Source organism: Protopterus annectens, chromosome 13.part0 (assembly GCF_019279795.1).
Source record: "Protopterus annectens isolate FY-2018-M chromosome 13.part0, PAN1.0, whole genome shotgun sequence".
Lineage (NCBI taxonomy): Eukaryota > Metazoa > Chordata > Ceratodontiformes > Protopteridae > Protopterus > Protopterus annectens.
Genome location: NC_056747.1, coordinates 1,081,782,679 through 1,081,805,707, shown reverse-complemented (window position 1 = coordinate 1,081,805,707; position 23,029 = coordinate 1,081,782,679).

The following is a 23,029-nucleotide window of genomic DNA, read 5'->3' as shown; positions in this document are numbered from 1 at the left end:
CACACTAATCATAGGTGACTCAATAGTGAGGCACACAGATGTCCCACTCATTAGGATGAATAAGGACAAGGTCACAGTCAGCTGTCTATCAGGTGCCAGAATCCAACACATAACACATGAACTCAGGTCACTCCACAACAAGTACAAGTTTGAGTCTGTCATTGTCCATGCGGGTGTGAATGACCTGAGATGCACCTCCCTGGACTACATGAAAAAAGACACGGTGGAGCTCTTGGATTATGTGGCCCAGGCAGGTATGACCCTAGCCCTGAGCAGTATCCTACCATCACCAAGAATTATACTGCAGTACAAACAAAAATGATTGACTTCAACAATTGGCTATGTTTCTGGTGCCATTCTAAGGGGATCCAGTGTCTGTCTGCTGGGGATGACATGATTGACAGTCCTCTATCCTTTGCCAGAGATGGCCTGTATCTGTCACCCCTGGGTTTCCAGATACTAGCTAATGCTCTTGCAACCCCTATAGTGACTTTTTAGGCGGTGCTTCAAACACCAAATTACCACCATAACAGCTATAAATAAATGCAATCTGAGGGTCATACTGCTCAATGCTAGAAGTCTAAATCTCAAGATGCACTCTCTCGAAGCACTCCTCAAAATGGAGAACATTTACATTTGTGCTATAATGGAGACCTGGTTTAAAGTGGCAGAAAACACCCCTGTGTTACCAGGCTATAACTCATTCCACACCTTTCGGCCCCAAAACATGGATCGAAGCTCCAAACGTGGTGGTGTCTCCATATTCATAAAGGAAATGCATACCTCCAGACTAGTAGCCTAGCATAAAGCATCTGAGATATTTCAGTTACAACTAACATTGGGTAAGATGGCGATCCAGGTCATAACCTGCTATAGGTCCCCAACCATGTCCCTAGAATCTCACTCCATGTTCCTAAACACCCTGGAATCTATCAAGGTCTAACCTAACACTCTCATACTAGGAGACTTCAACTACCCCTCCACCAAGTGGGAAAACTACTCAAGAACCAATACACTGCCCCAAAGCTTCCTGGAATTCATCAGTTCCAATGCCCTGGACAAACTCATTTTGACCCCCACTAGAGGAAGCAACATGCTTGACTGGGTTATTACCAACATGGGCGACCGTTGCTCTACACCAATAGTCAATCCCTCCCTGGTCAGATCCAACCATAATCTAATCACCATGGAAATCTACATCTCACCCACACACACCCCCCACCCCCGCAAAGGTAACCACCTTGAAAAACTTCTCCAAATCTGACTTTGGGCTCCTAAAAACAGAGTTAGCTAACTTCACGGCACCCATGCCAATGGAAAATAGCTTCACAACTGCCAAATCATATACCAATGCATTGTACGAACATGCACATAAATACATGAAACTAGCCATACGCAACAGAACCAAGACACTCTCCTCCAAATATAGGAAGCCAATCTGGTGGTTCCCTGCCATTAATAAGCTCTACAACACAAGGAAGAAACTGATGCAGAAAAAGGTGAAGTCCCAAGACTGGAAAAACTCCCTTATTAGCTTCAACAAAAAATTGAGATCCCGGATCAAATCCTGCAAAACCAGCTATGAAGGCAGAATTGCATCAGACACTCACAAATCCTTCTATAGTTATATCAAGAACCTCCATGGCAATATCCAGATTTGCTCTGAGTTACTGCTCAATGGTACCTCCTACACTGAGCCAACAGATATTGCCAACATACTGGCCAACTGATTCAGTGCCAACTTTACCCTCTGCCCCCCCAAAGGACCAATCACAATACTGGAAGAATGCCAGGCACCCAGCATTACTGCCGCACAGCTTAAATCTGCATTGTCCAAGCCCAAGAATACAGCTTCCACGGGACACAATAATATCCCTGGTTGTGTTCTACATGAACTGCAAAGTGAAGTGGCACCACATCTGTGTGCCCTGTCAGGCTTTGTCCCTATCAAATGGTGCACTGCTACAGTCATCCCTCTCCATAAAGGGGGAGCAACTACAGACCCTGCAAATTATCTCCCCATTAGCCTGACGAGTCTGATATGTAAGGCTATGGAGCGCATCATCATGGACCTGATTAACAAAGATATAGGAAAACTCCAAACTCTGGACCCCATGCAATTTGGCTTTGTGAAAGAGAGATCATGCCTGCTCAACCTGGTTAACTTCTTTGAGTTAGTCACCAGGGCTGTGGATGAAGGTAACGCAATGCATACAGCCTACCTCGATCTGACCAAGGCCTTTGATACCATTCTTCACTCAGGAATTATTGATAAACTCACCAAACTGGGCATCAACCCCTATATTACTAGGTGGGTTGCAAATCTGCACACAGATAGAACACACAGTGTGAAAGTAGTGGACTCCAAGTCAGAGTGCCAACCAGTAACAAGTGGGGTCCCACAGGGATCAGTCCTGGGTCCTCTCCTGTTCAGCATCTACTTCTTAGAAGTCCAGGCAAACACAAAGGGACTCTGGCTGACCAAGTTTGCAGATGACCTCAAGCTGAGAGTCATTATTAACTCCCCAAGTGATGCAGACATCCTACAGAAAGGCATTGCTGAGACCAATGACTGGTGTAGAAACCATGGCCTAAAGCTTAATGCCAAAAAAATGCGTCATCATCCCCTTTGGTAAAAACTCAGTTCCCACTATTTACTACATCGATGGAAGCCCACTGAACACAAGGCATTATAAGAGATCTGGGGGATGCAGGTGGACAGCAACCTCTCCTTTGACCACCACATTGCCACTGTGGTCAGAAAGTCCTTCTATGTGGCACATCACATTACCAAGGGTTTTGCATCCAAGAAGAAAGAGGTCATCATCTCTCTCTACTCTTCCCTCATTAGATCAGGTATCGAGTATAATGCCCCATTTGGCATGTACCTCACTAGACACCTGCAACAGTTGAAGAGGCCACAGAAGTACCTCATGAAGAGGATCCTAGGCATTAAACACATGTCCTACATGGACAGACTCAAAAGACTTCAGCTATTTTCTGTCTCATATCACCTACTTAGAGGCGATCTCTGCTTGGTTTACAACGCCATGTCTGACCCAGCTCTGTTAGAAATGCTACATCTAAAAAAATCCCTCTGCACCACACACTCCAAAGACCTCAACCTCATAACCACAATCAACAGAACATGCTGGAGGGACAGGTTCCTCACCCAGAGACTGCCCATGCTCTGGAATAGACTTCCCATACATGTCAAGCAAAGCACCTCGCTGTCCCACTTCAAGAGAAATCTTGATGAGCGGATGTGTAATAGAAAGTTCACCCTGGAGCTCACTCAAGTGGCTCTACTTGATAGAGGCATTGGGAACTAATGTTGGGTGGCACGATGCTAGGGCACGTCTATGAGCTAGGCTTGTAAACTAGTACACACCTATGAAGCTATGTTGTTACATTATGGCAAGCCTCTGAAATGCATCAAGGTAGCCAGTCCCACAGAGGTACACAAAGATACCCACACAGACTCCCTCACACAGGACATAGACAGAAGACAGACAGCTACATAGAATCACACACAGGACATAGACACCCACACATGATGAAGACTGCACTACAGTAAGACTGAACATTAAGAATTTAAAATACAAGGCTTATGAACTAATAATGATGCGAGAATAAGATTTTCAGTAACATGCATTGTATGACCCCAAATTTTTGATGAACAGACCAAAACTTACAAACATCTGAGCATTGTGCAACATTCTCACAGCCCCTACCACCCTCCTAACCTCTCAGCATAATTACAAAGTCAAAAGTAATTGCAGAACAAAGGTGTAACATCAAGGATAGTTGCAAACATTGATATGATAATCTTAGAAAGATATCCATGGCCTCCAACATCTGTCTTATGTGGACAGGCTCAAATCACTATCACTTTACTCAGTATCATACAGATTGCTTAGAGGTGATCTGTGTCTCGCCTACAAGGCAATATCGGACCCTGCCCTACTAGAGATGCTCCATATCCGTTAGTCTAACTCCTCATGCATTACCCACTCAATAGGCCTAAATCTAATATGTGACATCAACAAAACCTGCTGGAGAGACAGGTTTGTCTCCCAGAGGCTGCCCTGTCTCTGGAATAGACTTCCCATACATGTCAGAGTACCTCGCTGACCCTCTTTAAGTGCAACCTTGATGAGTGGATGGGAAACCACAAATTTGTCCTAGGGGTTCCACCTTTGTCCCTCACTGACAGGGGTGACAGGTGCTGACTGAGGTTTCTTTTTTTGGGAATAACTCTTGGCTAGGCTTGAAAGGGCCCCACGGCCATTAGGCTAGTAACCTCCTATATTAGAATAACAGGGATTGCATTGCCATTCATTAAAATAATCGGTACATTCTGCAGAACTCTCATAGTCCCCCCAAAAGTCTCAGCACAATTCTAGAAGAGATAAAAACAAATAAAAAAAGAGAAGGATGTAACATTAGGGATTTAAAATACTGTGTTTATGAACTAATAAAGATGGTAGAATAACAGATTTTTCCAGTAGCATGCATTGTGTGAATCTACATTTTTGTTGAGAAACAGACCAAAAATACAGGTCAAACATCTAAACATTGTGCAACATTCTCACAGCCCCTACCCCTCTCCTAACCTTTCAGCTTAACAATTCCAGACAAAGCCAAAAAAAAAAAAAACTACAGAACAAAGACGTAACAATAGGGATAATTTGAAACTTTGCTATGATCAACTGCAATAGTAGAACAGGGTTTTCATTGGCATGCATTAAGACATCAGTACATTCTTCAGAATTCTCACAGCCCCTTCACCCCAGTGTCTCAGCACAATAAATCTGTGTGAAGTGAAAGCAAAATAAAAACACAAAGGCATAAAATTAAAAAAAAAAAAATGTGCTTATGAACAAAGATGCTGGAATAACACATTTTTCAGTAAAATGCATTGCGTAACCCCACATATTTTAATAAAATAAAAATGCAAAGGCATAAAATTAAAAAACAATGTCCTTATGAACAAAGATGCTGGAATAACATATTTTTCAGTAAAATGCATGGCGTAACCCCACATTTAAATAAAAAGAGACAAATACCAGACAAACATCTGAATATTGTGCAACATTCTCATAGCCCGTAACCCCCTATCAACTTCTCAGCACAATATCTCCAGACAAAGCAAAAAATGATCATAGAAAAAAGCCGTATCATCAGGGATAGTTGTAATTATTGCCGGTATACACAATGCTAGTATAATAGGGTTTAAATTATTATACATTAAAACAACAGCTGTACATTCTGCAGCTTTCTCACAGCCACTAACTCCCCTCCCAACCTCTCAGCACAGTAATTCCGGACAAAGCAAAATATTATCATAGAACAAAGGTGTAGTATCAGGCATAGTTGTAAACATTGCAGTTTTACACAAAACATACTAGCAGAACAGGGTTTGCATTAGTATATATTAAAACATCTGTACGTTCTGCAGCATTCTCACAACCACTATCCTCCCACCACCAATATTTCAGCACAAGTGTACACAAAACAAAAATGCATTAATGAATATTATTATGCAAACTAGCTAAAAAAACTATGTCAAATCTGAACATTACAGTCAAGCCTTCCTTCCTCAATCTCTTAGCAGAAGAATTCTGGGCAAAGGTAAAATAAAACTGTTACAACAACAACCCCTCACCCCCCCCCCCCAAATCATCTTGGCATAAAAACTCTGTACAAAAAAGTTATGCTATCCTCTCCCTAGATTTCCTCCCCTCCAGCAAAAAATAAAGCTAAAAATAAACCCAGCAAATTACCTTTTCTGCAGTTGGTAGAAGCCTGCTACTAATCCCCTGCTTGCTTCTCCTAAACACAGACCAGACCAGTTCAGCCCTTTTAAATTGCCCTCAAAAGGACAGTTTTTCAGATCTTTTAGAAATTGTCCTTACAAGGGCAATTAAAATACAGCTGCATTGCTGGTCCAACAGTTGTGCCAGGAAAACTTGCATCCTCCATCTGTCCTCATGCCATACCTCTCAGCCTCTTAGCATGAAAAATCTAGACAAAGCCAAAAATAATGGGGGCACAAAGGCTTAAAAATAAGGACACTTTTTAAATCTTGCTCTTATAAACTTACAAACTTGCTTTCAGGCTTTGATATAGCATACATTTTCTGAAGGATATGAAGTCTGAAACTTAAATGTCTGCCATTATTTAGAGACTTCAATCTCACTGATTGTAAGAAAACCACAAATTTTATGAAGCACAAACCAAAAATATGATGCAAAAATCTGGGCAGTTCAGAGGTGTACCTAACACTGATAATCCACAGAACTGACCCAGCAGACCACAGATTACAGCAAAGCCAATCAGGAAACTAGAACCTGCTTCCATGACTGCTGCAGCCAATCAGCCCCTTGTTTCACTGAAGCGGATCTGACTGAGTGCAGCTTACAAGTGAAGCAAGGGACGTGATTGGCTGCAGCAGTCAAGGAAGATAGTTCTTTCAGAAAAAAAAAAAACGGAATCACGCAATCTCGCTATACAACCAAATGAATGAGGCAGTGAGCAAGTGGTGGAAGAGATGGAGAAAACTGCGGCTGGTTCAAGTGGTGGCCCTCATATGTGGGGAGATAATCAGGGGTTCTCCATGGCCACAGGTTTGGAGGGTGCCTAATGCCAGCTATGGGCATGACTGCCACTAACTCATCGAAAACATCTGAATGACGCAAGTTTCAAACAGTAGTAGAAATAGTTTTCTCTCTTTTTCCATACTTTATAGTTTTTAATCCCTGAATGCTAACTAATTGTAATGGCTTTCTGACCTGCAGGTTGCTCTATAAAAGGTATCTTCATTTTCTAGTCTAAAGTGATTTCAAAATACTAACCAAGTGCCCTGAATTTTATGATCTGGCTGCTTCTAATTCTGTAGAAACATAAGTAATGTAAAGTTTGAACATTAGTAGACACACACAGTCTATTCCTCCTAATTTCATATTTTATTTTGTGCTGACTTCTGTCTACTAGTCAAGTGCATTTCCTAGAATACATGAGTCATCTTGGTGAGTTACTGCATTGTACAATATGTCCGTCAGCACTTTCTCTTTCTCTTTCTACCTTACAGCTGTATGCATTTGTGTCTGGTCCCATTGTGGTTAACTGTAAACAACTGAAATGATACTGTGTAGGCTTTTTGCTATCATTCTAAACATTTGTAATGCATGATAAGTGGCTGATTCCTAGTCTGGCAACCATTAGTCCTACATGATACCATTCCAACTATGGTTGTCATTCCAAAATACTCCCATGGTATCAATGTCCGAGTAGTGACAGATCTAGTTTACAACCCTATTTACTGCCTCGTACTCTCCAATGCCTTCTGTTGAATGACAAGTGGAGCCAGTAAATGTAAATTATCAGCGGTTTATTGTTCACCTAGCACGGATCCATCTGCATGCACATGTAAGACTTACACATACTAAGCTTGCTTAATACAGCCCTCGTGCCTCCTTAAACTACAGTAGCTGTCGAGGTACAAACAATCGCTGCTCTATATCTTCCCTCTTTAACTTTGTTCCTTATTTCAAATACATGAACAAATTTACTTTAATATTTTCCTTAAACATATTCCAGAATTAAACATCATATTAACAGTTCAACATGGCCTGTCCGATTTCTAGTCCAGTTCACTATATATATATTTAGGAATAGGTTTGCAGACTCTTCCTGCCCATGTCACATACAGATTTTGTTTGGAATTAGAAACAGGAAATGTCTTCAGAGTTTATTTGGTACTAAAAATGTACTTTGTATTTCAGAACTGTTTGAAAAAGGCAGCCTGTCTTCTTGGAGATGATTGGTTGGTGATTCAGTCAAGGAACTGGAATCACTAGTGCACACAGTTTGTTGTAGCTTTGGCTCTGGGACATTCAAAATATGTATGTGATTTCTTCTGTAGTCTATTCCTTCTGACTGATGTAGGACCTTGGTTTAGCACAAATGACCCTCACAATTCTTAATGATCATGACCTTTTGAAGTCTGCATTGTAACAACTTCACCTTGCAACAATGGTCGAAGAGGTCAACTTGTTTTGTCATATAATAATTTCTGTGTGTGACGCTTTTTTGATAGTTGAGCTTTGACTATATTACTGCTATTTGAGGTTGGCACTAACAGCTGTTTGCTTACTGAAAGGGTTGTTTATGTTTGTCTTGACATCAGTCTGAGCTTGTGAACTAAGTGTCTGATCATGAGGAATGTTTTGAAGGTTTAGTAAATTGAGGAATACATCAGTTCCATCTCTTTTGGACTTTTCCATTAAATGCTTTGCAGTGCAGATTGCACATTCAGCCAGGCAATTGCCTTGTGGGTATTCTGGACTGCTGGGTAGATGAATAAAATCCCAAGATGCAGCAAATTCTTCAAAACATTGAATAGTGAATTGTGCACTGTTATCTGAGATGACTTTATGTGGTCTTCCGTGGACTGAAAAGTGTCTTTTTAGCTTTGTAACAACTGTGCTAAATGCAGATTAAGTTGACTTCAAACCATCCTGAGTACGAATCAACTAGTATCAGGTAATGTTGACTCTTCCATTTGAAAATATCTACTGCTACTGTTAGCCATGGTAAATCAGGGATTGGTTCTAGGTGAAGAGGTTCTTTTTGTTGATGCGGTTTGTTACTGTTGAACACTGAACATGAAAATGTCTGTCTTTCAAAATCTTTAGACATTGAAAGCCAGAACACAATGCCTCTTGCCCTGTTTTTACTTGATTCAGTGCCTGGGTGGCCTCTGTGCAGAATTTGTGTATAGTCCTTTTGCAATGATTTAGGAACTACTACTTTTGGGTCTTTCATAATGATGCCATCTTCCACTATTATCTCATTCTTGAAAAGGAAATACTGCTGAATTTCAAGTGGCAGACTTGTTTGATGTGTTGGACAACCTTGGTTGATAATACTACTCAGTTTTTGAAGAACTGAGTTTATAGCAGCGTGATTTCTTAACTCATCAAGCCACGATGATGAAATGTGCTTGACTTCTATGACTTCAAAATCACCTGTCTCATTTTCGTATTGTTAGGTCATCTGTTTGGGGCAAGGTAACAAGGCATCAGCAAAATACATGTGCTTATATTTGTGTAGACAATGGTAAAGCTGTATTTTTGTAGCTTTAACAACATTCCTCTTCCCCATTTTGTTAGATTCACATTCTTATTTTATAGTTCAAATACTTATAATCTTTCTACACACTCATAAGTTTTTTATATTTATAACCTTACTCTTATGTACAGTTTTATAACATATATCTATTTAATTTATTATAATTATATATTTTTATATATTTAATATCAGTGTATTTCATATCACTTTTGATCATTTTATATTGATTTATACATATATTTTTATACTATATATACATATTTACATTTTTATATAGTATTAGTAAATTAAATATTTATGCACTTTACATACATTTTTTTTATATATATTTTTTTATATTTTCTGTATATATTTATTATTGGTATATGGTTATTTATATTATATTTTATTATACATAGGTTAAGTAAAGTGGTCATGTAAGAATTTATAATACCTATTATGCCTTATCTTGCACTTCAACCCCGAACATAATACCACTGTACCACTGTGATGATATATATTTGATTGTCAACTTTGATTTTCAGAGATCTGTACCACTTATAGATATTTTTGATAGGAATATCGTTATAGTTTTATTTTAGTTATTTAAGTTGCTGTGTATCTTTAAAAAATTCTTCAACTGTTCTTTGGCGCCAAAATGTTTATAAATTGAATGAGCTTTTACACTCACTTTCAGTTCTGAAGAAGACCATTGGATTTGGTTGAAAGCGCTAAACTGTCACAGTTTGTGTTTATTATTTTTCTATTTTTCTGTTGTGCACAGTCTTTTCATGTATTCACGTTATTATGTGTGAGCCTTTCTGTTCACACAGGAAGTGTTTTACGTGTTTGCCGTGGTTTATGGTGTAGTGTCGTGATGTCCATTAAAGGATTGTAAGCCTATTTGGGTACCAGTGGATTATTGAAGTTTGTCCAGCGTTTCACTCGACTAAATAGCAGCATTACGCTTATTGGTGTCGCCGAAGGTATTTTACTGTGTTGGTTCAGCAATTTTTATTACGATGTCGCATTCTACTTCGGAGACCGCCGGCGTGGAAGCTGTGGGAGTTAGAAAGGAGGCTGGCTATGTTTCTACTACACCAGGTATTGTTCTTAACAGTGATGTGGATATCGTTGAAAATACAGCTTCCTTTAAAGAGGAACTTAGCGTTTTAAGGGAAGAAGTCAAACATTTGACTTCTCTTGTACATAAATTTCTTCTTGGTACCAACAAATGTGAATCAAGTGGTGTTGCTTCTGTTGGGACGGAAGCGATACATCTCAAGGACAATGAAAAGACTAATAGTGCACAATGCAATGTTTTGGCGCCTGAGCATATTTCTAAGAAGGGGACTCAAAAGGGACAGAAAGATAATGGCAGGTTGCACATTTCTCGTGCAGCTAACGTCTCCCTTTCTGACAATGAGACTGAGATATCGGATGGTTCGGACATTCCCAATGGCCAGAGGTCACGACATAACAGTAGTAATAAAGGGCTCGACATAACTGTTCCTATGTCTAGTAGCAACATTAATATTTCAGACTTTACATTTGATTTTTCGCCTTTTTGTCATGACTTGGAAGCTAAAAGAATTGGGACTAAACCTAAACAACTGCCTCCAAATAAAACTTATTCAGCAGTTACGGGTATTCCACCTACACACAAGACTACTGGTTATGCTTCGCATACCAAACCTGGGTTTCATCAGGACGGACAATTAGATACTAACAACCGTTTCAATAGATTTTTAACATTTGAATTTGATATAAATAATGTGAATGAATCTGATAAAGTGGTACACACACAAGAGAATAATAAGGGTGACAGTGGTAATTTAAAATCTAAAATATATGTTTTGGGTAAGAAGTTAAAAAACTATTAATGGCATCAAAATAGATAATATGTATTTACAAAAGTGCTTAGATCTGAAAATTGTACCAAAAGGTATTCGATTTTTTAAACTTCCTATGGGTATTGAGTTGACAGATATAGGTAGAAATGAATTTAATTTGTTATTTGATGAATTTGGTTTTAAATATATTAAGTTATTGATGAAATTTTACGATGAGAGATTAAGTAAATTAATACAAGAAGTTGATGATCTCAACACTATGATAGTTAACAACCTATTATTTCATGATTGGGAAAAGTTATACAACAAACAATACGTTGAAGCAGAGAAATGGGCTTCAACTATATGCACACGTAAGAATAACAAAATGGTAAGGGATAAAAATCAATACCAACAACAAGCAGCATATATATGGCCCAAAAAACGTAATTTTCCCTTCAATGAAGGGTATTCTATTAGGCCTTTTAGAGATGAGGACATAGATAAGGAAGTAGTGGAACATTATGAAACTCATGATGTGGATGAATTTAGCACACAGGGTTTTCAGAAGTATTCAAGAATGAAGAACCCACCGTATCAAAGATCACCCTATCAAAGAACACATCAAAAGTTTCACACAAAGGGGAATTTTTAGAGGAGAATGTTAGTTTAGATGAATATCAGAATGTTGATAATAGTGCAATAGGCATAAATCAAAGTAACACTTTGGACAAGGATGATATACTCATTATTGACAATGTTTATATATACCGCAATTTTAAAATTTTTAATTATTCTAAATTAAATATTGATAAGGTTTATTTTAGTTTATTTGAAAAAGGGATGAAATTTATACCTGATCCGAGTTTTAAACTTACGGATTTATTAATTGATTTTAAGAAATTTATCAGGAAAATCAATTTAGAAGTTTTTTATAAAGATAAGATTCCTGTTGGAGGAACGGAAGGGGGAGACAACACTTGTCAATCATTAGTTATAAAAAGCAAGTTTACTCCTCCCAACCACCCGACTATTGATACTTTTGATAAGGTGGTGACTAGGGAGATATATTGTGCATATAGTTCACTTTCACCTATGAAGGTTCATCACAATTTGACGGAAGTTGAAGGCAAGTTATTACAAACTTTAAAAAGAGATTCTTCAATCCGAATTATGAAACCCGATAAGGGTGGAGGTATTGCCATTTATGATAACTTGAATTATATTCAGAAAATTTATAATATTTTACATTTTTCTGGAAATTATGTTACTATTTCTATGAATGAATTAAATATTGCGTATCAAAGAATTGATTCGTATATTGAGGAATACTGGATAGAGGCAAGAATAACGGAAGCTATTTATAGATTTATTAAAGTTAGCCACCCTAGATTAGCAATTATGGTGGGTATTCCAAAGACTCATAAAAATATTGAGGACCCACCCCTGAGACCCATTGTCTCAGGAAGCTATTCCAAAACTTTTAACATTGGCAAATTCATTGATACCATCTTAAAAAATGTATATACCTTCATCCCGCATATGGTGAAAGACTCTTGGTGCTTCTTATCACAATATCCAGTTAAGGAGCTTGAAACTGGTGAACCTTACATCATAGTCACCATTGATGTAATCGATCTGTTTTCTTGTATACCGAAAAATGAAGGATTATCAGCTTTTACCAATAGCTTGACCAAACATACTGACCTAGATTGGGATGTTATAAGTCTAATTGTTGAACTTATGGCTATAGTATTGGATAATAACTTCATTTTTTTTGAAGGTGAGATCTTTAAACAGACTAAAGGCGTAGCTATGGGGGCAGCTTGTGCCCCCATATACGCCAATTTAGTTATGTTAAATTGGGAAGACAATGTGCTATTCCCATCTAAATATTTTCAGCATATCCGATACTATTCCAGGTTCCTAGACGATATATATATCATTTGGCAGGCCTCAGCAACACTTTTAGTAGAATTTATGGAATTCATTGCAGGTAGCAGCACATTTTTGAAATTTACGTATTCTTATGATGTTTATGGATTACCATACTTAGATACCTATATAGTGAATGATAAAGGGAAGGTACAATCCAGAATTCATAGAAAACAGACTTTTTCTAACAACTATTTAGATTACTCCAGTTATCATCCCCCTAAGGTAAAATATAATGTTTTTAAAGGACAAATCATTCGAATGGTTTCGGAAGATGATGAATTACACAAAGAATTGAACCTAATTCAGGGATTTTTTAGGGAAAGAGGATACCCCTCTGGCATGATGGAAGAAGTGGTATCATATGTCATCAGTCAGAGAGGTAGCAAATATAAATCTCTACTTGGATCAGGTGAGGTACAGAACAAACCTATTATAAGTCTTAATGGTGTCAATCCGAGTTTTCAATGGGCATGTATCATACCGTATTGTGTAGGCAGTGACCACATAAAAGTAATTATAAGCAAATTTTGGTATCTGATCAGTACAGATCAGACCTTAGTTAACATCTTAGGTTCAAAACCACGATTTATTCATAGAATGGGAAATAATATGAAGAAATTATTTGAACAACAGCATAACATTAAATATTTGGGTTTTAGTAACCAAAGAAGTACTGTTAGCAACAAATGTGGATTTTGCAATTATTGTAAGTATATGTCTAGTGCAAGGAAGATACATCTTCATAATGGTCATAAAAGTATTATTGTTAGCAAATCAGGTAATTGCAATACGAAACAGGTCATCTATCTTGCAATATGTGACAGGTGTCCTGCATTTTATGTAGGAAGAACTGAACGCCACTTAAGAAAACGTATATATGATCATATGTACAGCATTAAGACCAAAGATATACACAATGCCCTTTACAGACATATACAGGCATTGGGAAGCGAACATACTTTTAAGTTTTTCATATTAGATGTTATCTACAATGATCCAAGGGGTGGTAATTTTAAAAGCCTCATAGCTTTTAAAGAAACTTGGTGGCAATTATATCTCGATGCCACAAACCCACCTGGTCTTAATGAATGTATTTCTGTTAGATCTTTACTATTATAGTACCTATGTTTAACATCAACAGAGGCAAGGTTGACTACATTATTTGAATTGTGTGTTTTAACTATGTGTTTTTTTAGTGAGGTTGACACTTTCATACAGTTTTTTTAGTTAGGTTGACACTTTCATACAGTTTTTTAGGGTACTTATTAGGTTTTTAATCATTTGATATTATCATGCTATAGCATTTTCAATCAAATGTTTTGTATATTGAAGTATGTTCCCATATATGTACACTATTTCCTTTAACAAGTATTTATATGTATTTTATGCTGAATCTATGTAATTAGTAGCATATTTATGGTTGAGACATTCCCCATTTTGTTAGATTCACATTCTTATTTTATAGTTCAAAATACTTATAATCTTTCTACACACTCATAAGTTTTTTATATTTATAACCTTACTCTTATGTACAGTTTTATAGCATATATCTATTTAATTTATTATAATTATATATTTTTATATATTTAATAGCAGTGTATTTCATATCACTTTTGATCATTTTATATTGATTTATACATATATTTTTATACTATATATACATATTTACATTTTTATATAGTATTAGTAAATTAAATATTTATGCACTTTACATACATTTTTTTTTATATATTTTTTTTATATTTTCTGTATATATTTATTATTGGTATATGGTTATTTATATTATATTTTATTATACATAGGTTAAGTAAAGTGGTCATGTAAGAATTTATAATACCTATTATGCCTTATCTTGCACTTTAACCCCGAACATAATACCACTGTACCACTGTGATGATATATATTTGATTGTCAACTTTGATTTTCAGAGATCTGTACCACTTATAGATATTTTTGATAAGAATATCGTTATAGTTTTATTTTAGTTATTTTAGTTGCTGTGTATCTTTAAAAAATTCTTCAACTGTTCTTTGGCGCCAAAATGTTTATAAATTGAATGAGCTTTTACACTCACTTTCAGTTCTGAAGAAGACCATTGGATTTGGTTGAAAGCGCTAAACTGTCACAGTTTGTGTTTATTATTTTTTTATTTTTCTGTTGTGCACAGTCTTTTCATGTATTCACGTTATTATGTGTGAGCCTTTCTGTTCACACAGGAAGTGTTTTACGTGTTTGCCGTGGTTTATGGTGTAGTGTCGTGATGTCCATTAAAGGATTGTAAGCCTATTTGGGTACCAGTGGATTATTGAAGTTTGCCCAGCGTTTCACTCGACTAAATAGCAGCATTACGCTTATTGGTGTCGCCGAAGGTATTTTACTGTGTTGGTTCAGCAATTTTTATTACGATAGCTTTAACAACATGCATTGCAATCTTGCTGGGGCTGAATGTTTTGGCTGGTTCAGAATCGTTACCAGTGGTTGGTGATCTGTCTCAATCTGGATTGGCCATCCATATATATATATATATATATATATATATATATATATATATATATATATATATATAGCCATTGAATTTGGAGCATGCAAACACAAAAGAAAGAAGTTATTTTTCTATTTGCGCATAGTGCATCTCTGTTTTAGTCAGGGTACGGGATGCATATGCAACTGGAATGGCCTCCTGAAGAATGCTGTACCAAGTTCTTATTGAGAGGCATCACAGGTGAGTGTCACATGCTAATGGACATCATAGTATCTCAGTGTGGGTGGACTGGCAGTTCTGTTCTTTAAAGTGTCAAATGCCTCTTTGTGCTTGTCGCTTGTCTGGTCAGGAAAAAACAAATGAACAGTTGTGGGTTCAGTTCAAGCAGCTTTATTACACACAAACACATCAAGAATGAGGCTTTGTAACTTAAACTTAAACTTATAAACAGACTGACTACTGCACTCATACATGTTAACACTCTGGCTGTTCTCTCAAAATGGTACTGCTGCCTGCACATGGTCACTATTTATATGCACGTGTCTACATCTGGAAATGCTTCTTAAAGGTACAACACATGATCGTTTCTACAGTGCTGTTCAAACCAAGATCATTTTATATCTTTATGTGTTAACTAATGCAATGGTGCAGAAAGCTCACTAAGGTTTGGGATGAATTTTCCCAAATAATTAATCACACCCAGAAAATGCTGTAAAGATGTAACATACTCTGGAGCTGGCATTTCATTGATTGCTATTATCTTTGATGGATCTGGCTCTAGCCCTGAACATGTGACCAATGTAGTTGACTTCCTTCAATTTGAATTTACATTTTAAGAGATTTAGCTTAAGGTTAACATCATGTGCACAGTCTATTGCTTTCCTGACATTTCTGTTATGTTTCTTTCCTCCACTACCTCCAACAATAATGTTATCCACAACAATGGCACACGGATATCCAGCAAATATCTGTTACTGTCCTTACCCATCACTACCCCTTTCACCTCCACTCTTAAATGTTACTCTTCTTACCTCTTGTTACATTTTTCTCTTCCTCTTCCTACTGTTGCCCACTGCTCTCACTTACTGTCCCTTAACTCCCACTCATTCAACCTCTTTGACCATCCCTCTCCTCCTGTGTTTCTTTTATAGCAAAGTATCTTAAAAAAAATAAATAAATACATATATATATATATATATATATATATACTTTTTACACAATATATTTTGGAAAAAGTAATGAAAACTCTGAATGAAACTATCCATTTTCCCATTTTCAAATGTACCTTGTACTCATGTGAGCTTTTCTCCCCAGACATCCGCTGAAAAAGGGCTCTGGCTCAGTTGGACTTTCCTGGTCAACAAATGTCAAATAAATATAAATAAATTAATAATAAATAAATGTCTGTTCCATGGCATGCTGGAATACCTCACTAGTGGAACTGATTCCAAATGGCATTCTCAAAAACCTAAATCTCCCAAATAGTGTGCTGAATGTTGTTAATAAAGAAGATCTTTTAATCCAGCAAGATTTGCCAAAAGGAGTTCTTGGCATTTAAAACTGAGAAAACAGTTTAATTTGGCATTAGTGCTGCTACTTCCTTGACTGTGTGCATTAGATGATAAGGACATTTAAGGGCCTTATTTAAGTCTTTAGGATCAATTCATATCCGAATGTCATCTGAGCTTTTCTTGTGGGCTGCGACCATGGATGATACCCATTCAGGAGGCTCTGTCATAGGAGTAAGAACATCTAAATTTAAAATTCTGTCTAAATCTCCTTTTACTTTACTTGGCATTGGTGCAGGAATCTTATGTGCAGGTCTGACAACTGGGTTTATTTCGTCATTCAGCTTCATGGAATATGTAACTGGGAGTTTGCCAGTTTCATTTTTGAAGATGTCAGCATATTCTTTGAAGATATGTTGTGAAAAACTATCATTTTTATTTGTATTTAGAAATCAATCCCATTCTTAGGCTATCTTCTAGGCCTAGTAATGACTGTACATCTCTTCTTACTACATTTGTAAATCTTAACTGTTGCCTGCAGAATGGCAAGAAAAGACTACAGTGTCATCTATCTTAATTTCTTTGCCACAGTAAGCAACTAGTTGTTTTGAGCTCCTTGTTGAGTCAAGGCTCTCTCCAAATTTTACTTTTCCATAAGTTTTTGCTGAGAGTCTACTTTAATCTCTACTGGTTTCCCATTAATTTGCACAGTGCAAAATATTTCACTCTTTGCTGACAAGTGAATCCACTGTGTTGACTGTTTCGCCAGCCACAGAAACACCATCAGCATAAAAGGTTTCATCACCATCATCAGGGTCTGCTACAGTCTCAATTTGATCCACTGTCTTCATTGGATAAAATTGATTATGAGTCTGTGTCAATTTGCAGAACTTTTTGAAATGATTCCACTTTTTGCATTTGTGACACTGCATTTTTCTGATTTAGTTTCATGATTGCCCCCACAATTATGGCAATTAATAATGGCAGGTGGTGCAAAATAGCTCCTCAGGTTACTTTTATAAGGCAATATTGTCTTAGTTTGTGTTGCACACTGATTACATTTGCAGCAGGAGATACAGTAAGCATGCTAGTATGTTTTTCTGTGAGTTCATGTATCTGGCAAATTTCAATAGCTTTGCTCAATGTTAATTCACTATCACGTAGTAGAATTTTTCTCAGATTACCATTATTAATGCCACATACAAGGCAGTCTTTTATTAAATCATCTTGCAAAGATCCAAATTTGCATGTCTGCTTTATTTCTCAAGTCAGTAACATATGCTTCCATAGGTTCACCCGGCTTTTGATTTCTTGTGTTGAATTTATGTCTCTCCATTGTTATATTTATCTGAGGGTTACACAGTTCTCAGAATTTATTCTTTAAGCATTTCATATCTTCATGGGTTTTAGCTTGGGTAATGATATGATGGTTTTCTCCCTCTCTTGCATAAACAGCAGGTGCATATACAAAAGAATGTTCTCACTCGATAGCCTCTGAGCCTGCCAAACTGAGAAGTATAAATTCTTGTGTGCATGTGCCTTTATCTGAATGTGCAGCTGTTATGAAAATATCATTCTTGTGCAAACACGCACCAATTCTCTGTGACATTGCCATCAAACTCCAGTGGTTTTGGTCTACAAAATCCATCTGCCATGATGTAAATATATATATTTATTTACCTTTTGCAGTTCAGTCACTCATTGCACTCGAACATATTTAGTTAGCATCCCACTTCTGACACCATGTTGAATGATGAGTGGAGCCAGTAAATTTAAGTTATCAGCAGTTTATTGTACACTCAGTGTGGAACCATCTACATGCACATGTAAGACTTACACATATCTAAGCTTGCTTAGTACCTCCCCCATGGCAAGTCAACACAAGATACACAGTTTTTTATATACGTCCGGTCACTTGACTTCATATACTGCACTTGCACAATTGCACACAGTGTCACCATAGGGTTACCACCTCTCCAAGTGTGAAAAGTGTGACTTTTATGCAAATGTAAGATTTTGTAGGACACACCTTATCTTCCACTAGTGCAAACGACTGGGGTCTAGTTTATTTATAAAATAAAAGTTCATTTTTGTAGAATTTATTTATTATTTATTTATTTCCATTTGTTTACTGATAAAGTCTAACTTGGTCATAAATAACCCCATTTCAGCTGAGGCCTGGGAGAAAAGCTGCATCATTCTTATATACATTAAGTGACTAATTGGATTTGTTTATGCTGTTTCCTAAAATAGTTAGGCATTTCTAACACAAAATAATGATTTTATGCAACTATTGATGGAGACTTCATAATTTTTTTCATAAAAATCTCTGAATGTTTGCCATTTTAATGTTCTTTCACAGAAGATGACTGCCCAGAGAGTGGCCATCCTGCATAAAATAGAACATGTGCTAAACTATGTTACTGTCATTAGTGAAGATACATAGCACACATTGGCAGCCTGCTCTTTAATATAATAATAGTCTTTACTACATTATCACCATTCCTTCATACAATGCTAGCTGTGATTCTGTCTGGATCAATATTCTCTTTTCACTATAACACTTGTTATGAAACCATGTGTTATGGAATCCTCACTCTGTTATAGCAAATATGTTAATCACAAGGGCATTATCTGTCTTTTGACTATATTACCGACATTATACTATGTCTCATTACTTTAATGACTGTACTTGAGACAGTGTAGCTATGCTCTAATATGTATACTATTTCTGATCATACCATGTTGTACTCTGCTTCTTTTTTATTGCCACTCTGTGCTACAAAAGATATTGTGTGCTTCCTCAGCTAATATGGCACCTTATGCCTAGCACTGATTTTTCTTATATGGGCATGCACAATAGCCATCCATACCACTATACATCCATTTATAAGCCACTTGCCCTGGTTCTGGCAAGATGACAAGGATGTCCCACACTTTCACATGCCAATCAATAGTCTTTGACTAATTCTGTAGCTTGTCTGCATTTCTAGGGTGTCTGTCAGAGAGACACCTTTAAGCAATCTGTGAGTGCTACTCTAATAAAGTGAATTACATATTGGGGTGGCATTCTGACTGACTACCCTACCCAGCTTAAGTCAATCATATCAGAGTAAAATAGCAGTGGATGTAATCTGAGATTTCTAGCTCATAAAAAATCTGCATGGTATACTGTTCACTACCTTGATATGCTACATGAAGTAACATGCCAGGCATTTCTATTCATGACCTCTGTTACTGAGATTACACAATGTCCCATTCCATTTATGATAATACTTGAGAAAATGCAGCTATGCCCCCAAATGCATACTGTTTCTGATCATACTATGTTATGCTTTGCTTCTTTTTCATTGCCACTCTGCACACACCTCTCAACCCCTTAGCTCAACAAATCTGGAGAATGTTGGAAGAATTGGGGTGGAAGTCCAAATTTGGGATGGATTTTAAATATTGGTTTTACAAACTTTGAAAGTTGAATAGTTTTGCATTAGCATGCATTTTCTAAAGGATATAAACCCTGAAATTCAAATGTCTGTCACTTTTTCAGTGACTTCAATCCTCAAAGATTTGCCAGAAAAGATTTGCCAGAAAAATGCAAATCTTATAAGAAACAAACAAACAAAAAAGAGGTGACAATCATGAAAATCTGGACATTCTGTAAAAATTTGGACAGTTGACAAGTGCAACTCTATGCTACAAGAAATATTGTGTGCTTCATTAGCTAGTATGACACCTTACGTACATTTTTTAATTATAAGGGTATACCCAACAGCCATGGACACCACTATAGATCAACTTACAAGCCACTTCTCCTGGTTTTGGTAAGACAATAAGGATACCTTACACTTTTCCCTGCCATTCATGAGTGTTCTGCTTATCATGTGGAGCCCTTCTGCATTTCTAGGATGTCTGTCACAGGGAGATCTTTAAGTGATCTGGGAGTGTTACCCAACTGAAGTGAATTTGCTCACTCTGTGCTCAAACCATCATAACTTTATTAGGTCAAATTGAAACAGCAGTGACTGTATTCTGAGATCTCCTGGATTGCAAAGATATGCATTCTGTTTTGTTGAGTGTACCTAGCTCTATCATATGAATCAACTTTATGTCTGTCACTTTTATCACTTAGCTCATCCACAGAGTATTCCTTGTCTGGTTGGGAAAGTCCTATACTTTCCCTCACAGACTTCTCTTAAAGATGCCATCACTTTAAAATTCATCTGTATGCTGTCATATAAAGGTTGTTGGTTCTATACACATGGTACTTGGATTAATTTTCTATTACTAGCACAGCAGCACAGCACAAGGGAATTACAAATTCCCAAGTGTGCCATTCTTCAGATAAGATGAGATGTTAAATTGAAGGTCAGTCACATCTCCCAAAGCATATTCTGGTGGATGCCAAGAATCTCACAGCACTTATTAAAAAGAGTAGGGGAATTTCCCAGGTGCCCGGGTTAATATTTCCATACTCACCAACCCATAGTTATCGTAGAAAGTCTCATAACAGAAAATTGCTTTTTGTTAGCTTCAAATGTAAAAAGGTCTTTCATCCACCTATGTTGTAATTGTCTGGTTTCATTGTTCAGCTGCAATAATGACATATTTTTTACTGTGTACAGTCTGCTATGTAATATAGGCAAATTCTTTCCCCATTTCTGTTTCCTGTGAAAGAAACCGTCTTATTAAATAGTAAGACCAAAAGTACTGAAACCAACCGGGGGTTAAAACAATTGCTAATATTTATTTTATTTTATTTTACATCTGTTTACCGGGAAGGTCTGACTGGGTCAAATGCCCATTTTCTGTGCAGGCCCAGGGAGAAAAGCTCCATACAAAGAAAAAATAAATAAATAAATAAAACTGTACAATACCACTATCACTGTAAGCTGGCGCACATTAAGAAATGCAGTGTATCTATTACATAACAATTGATCAGTAAAAACAAAATGAAAACTCCAGCAAAGCTAGAACCTCCACTGAGTGACCTCCCAAACCTCTTGTATCAGAGGCACATGGGATATATGCAAATGACCCTTATGAACATCAGGTGTTTCAGCTAATTGGCGATTCTGAATGCGCATGACTTGTTTCGTCATTTTAATGGACAATTCTGGCCAATAAAGCCAATTGATCAGAAAAAAGGCAAATTATGAATTTCAATTACACTTTCAAAAGTGTAACTAAATATTTTTATCAAAAAATACTATTCAGATACTTTCAAGTGAAAATTCAACCAAATACATGAAGTTACTGCATAAAACTATGGTATATGAATGATCTGGTGACTGTTTTTACCACTCAACTGACATTATTGCACTGTTTTTACAGTCTAAAAGTCTCTTAATGTCCTATAAAATTTGTTTGAAAATGCTACTCTCTAAAATCAGCAAAGAAAAAGTTGAATAATGAGATATACATGCAGAAGATATGCGGTCTATATTAGTTCACCAAAAGTTCTTTTCGGTGAACACCTTTCCATCAACCCCTATTCAGTGAAAATCACAACCGCGATTCATTGAATTTACCAAGGACAAGGAAGTAGTTGGCCAACCACACAACATATAGTTAGGGGGTTGTGTTGGGAGATGCCTTCCACTTGGGTGGGTTTGATTTATGTGGCTTTGGGTTCTGTCATGTTGTGTTGCAATTATTTTCTTGTCCTTGGTAAATTCAGAGAATCGCGGAAGTGATTTACGCTGAGTAGGAGTCGATGGAAAGGTGTTCACTGAATAGAACTTTTGGCAAACTAATATAGAACTAAAGATTTGGCAGGGGAAATTGTGAAATGTTTAATCACTATGCATATAAACACTTGGAAAGCAACACCTCATAAGGTGTGCACTTCTGCAGCATCAGCTTAATATCATAAACAAATATAGTTATCTCAGAAAACTATGCACAAAACTTTTTCCTATGTCATTCTGAACCAAAGTGAAGCTAGACTTAAAAAAATTAATTTGTATTGTGCTGAGATTGAGAAAAGAGGTTGAGAGTAGTAGGAATTTTTTATTACCTCAAGGAAATCTAAACAATGGAAATAGGGATCATACAAAAAGTTATTTGTACAAATAACAGGAGAGTCAGATGATACCATGTATGCATGTTGTGGTGTGGGATTAGAATGAAGATTTAATTCACTGAGAGTGTAATTA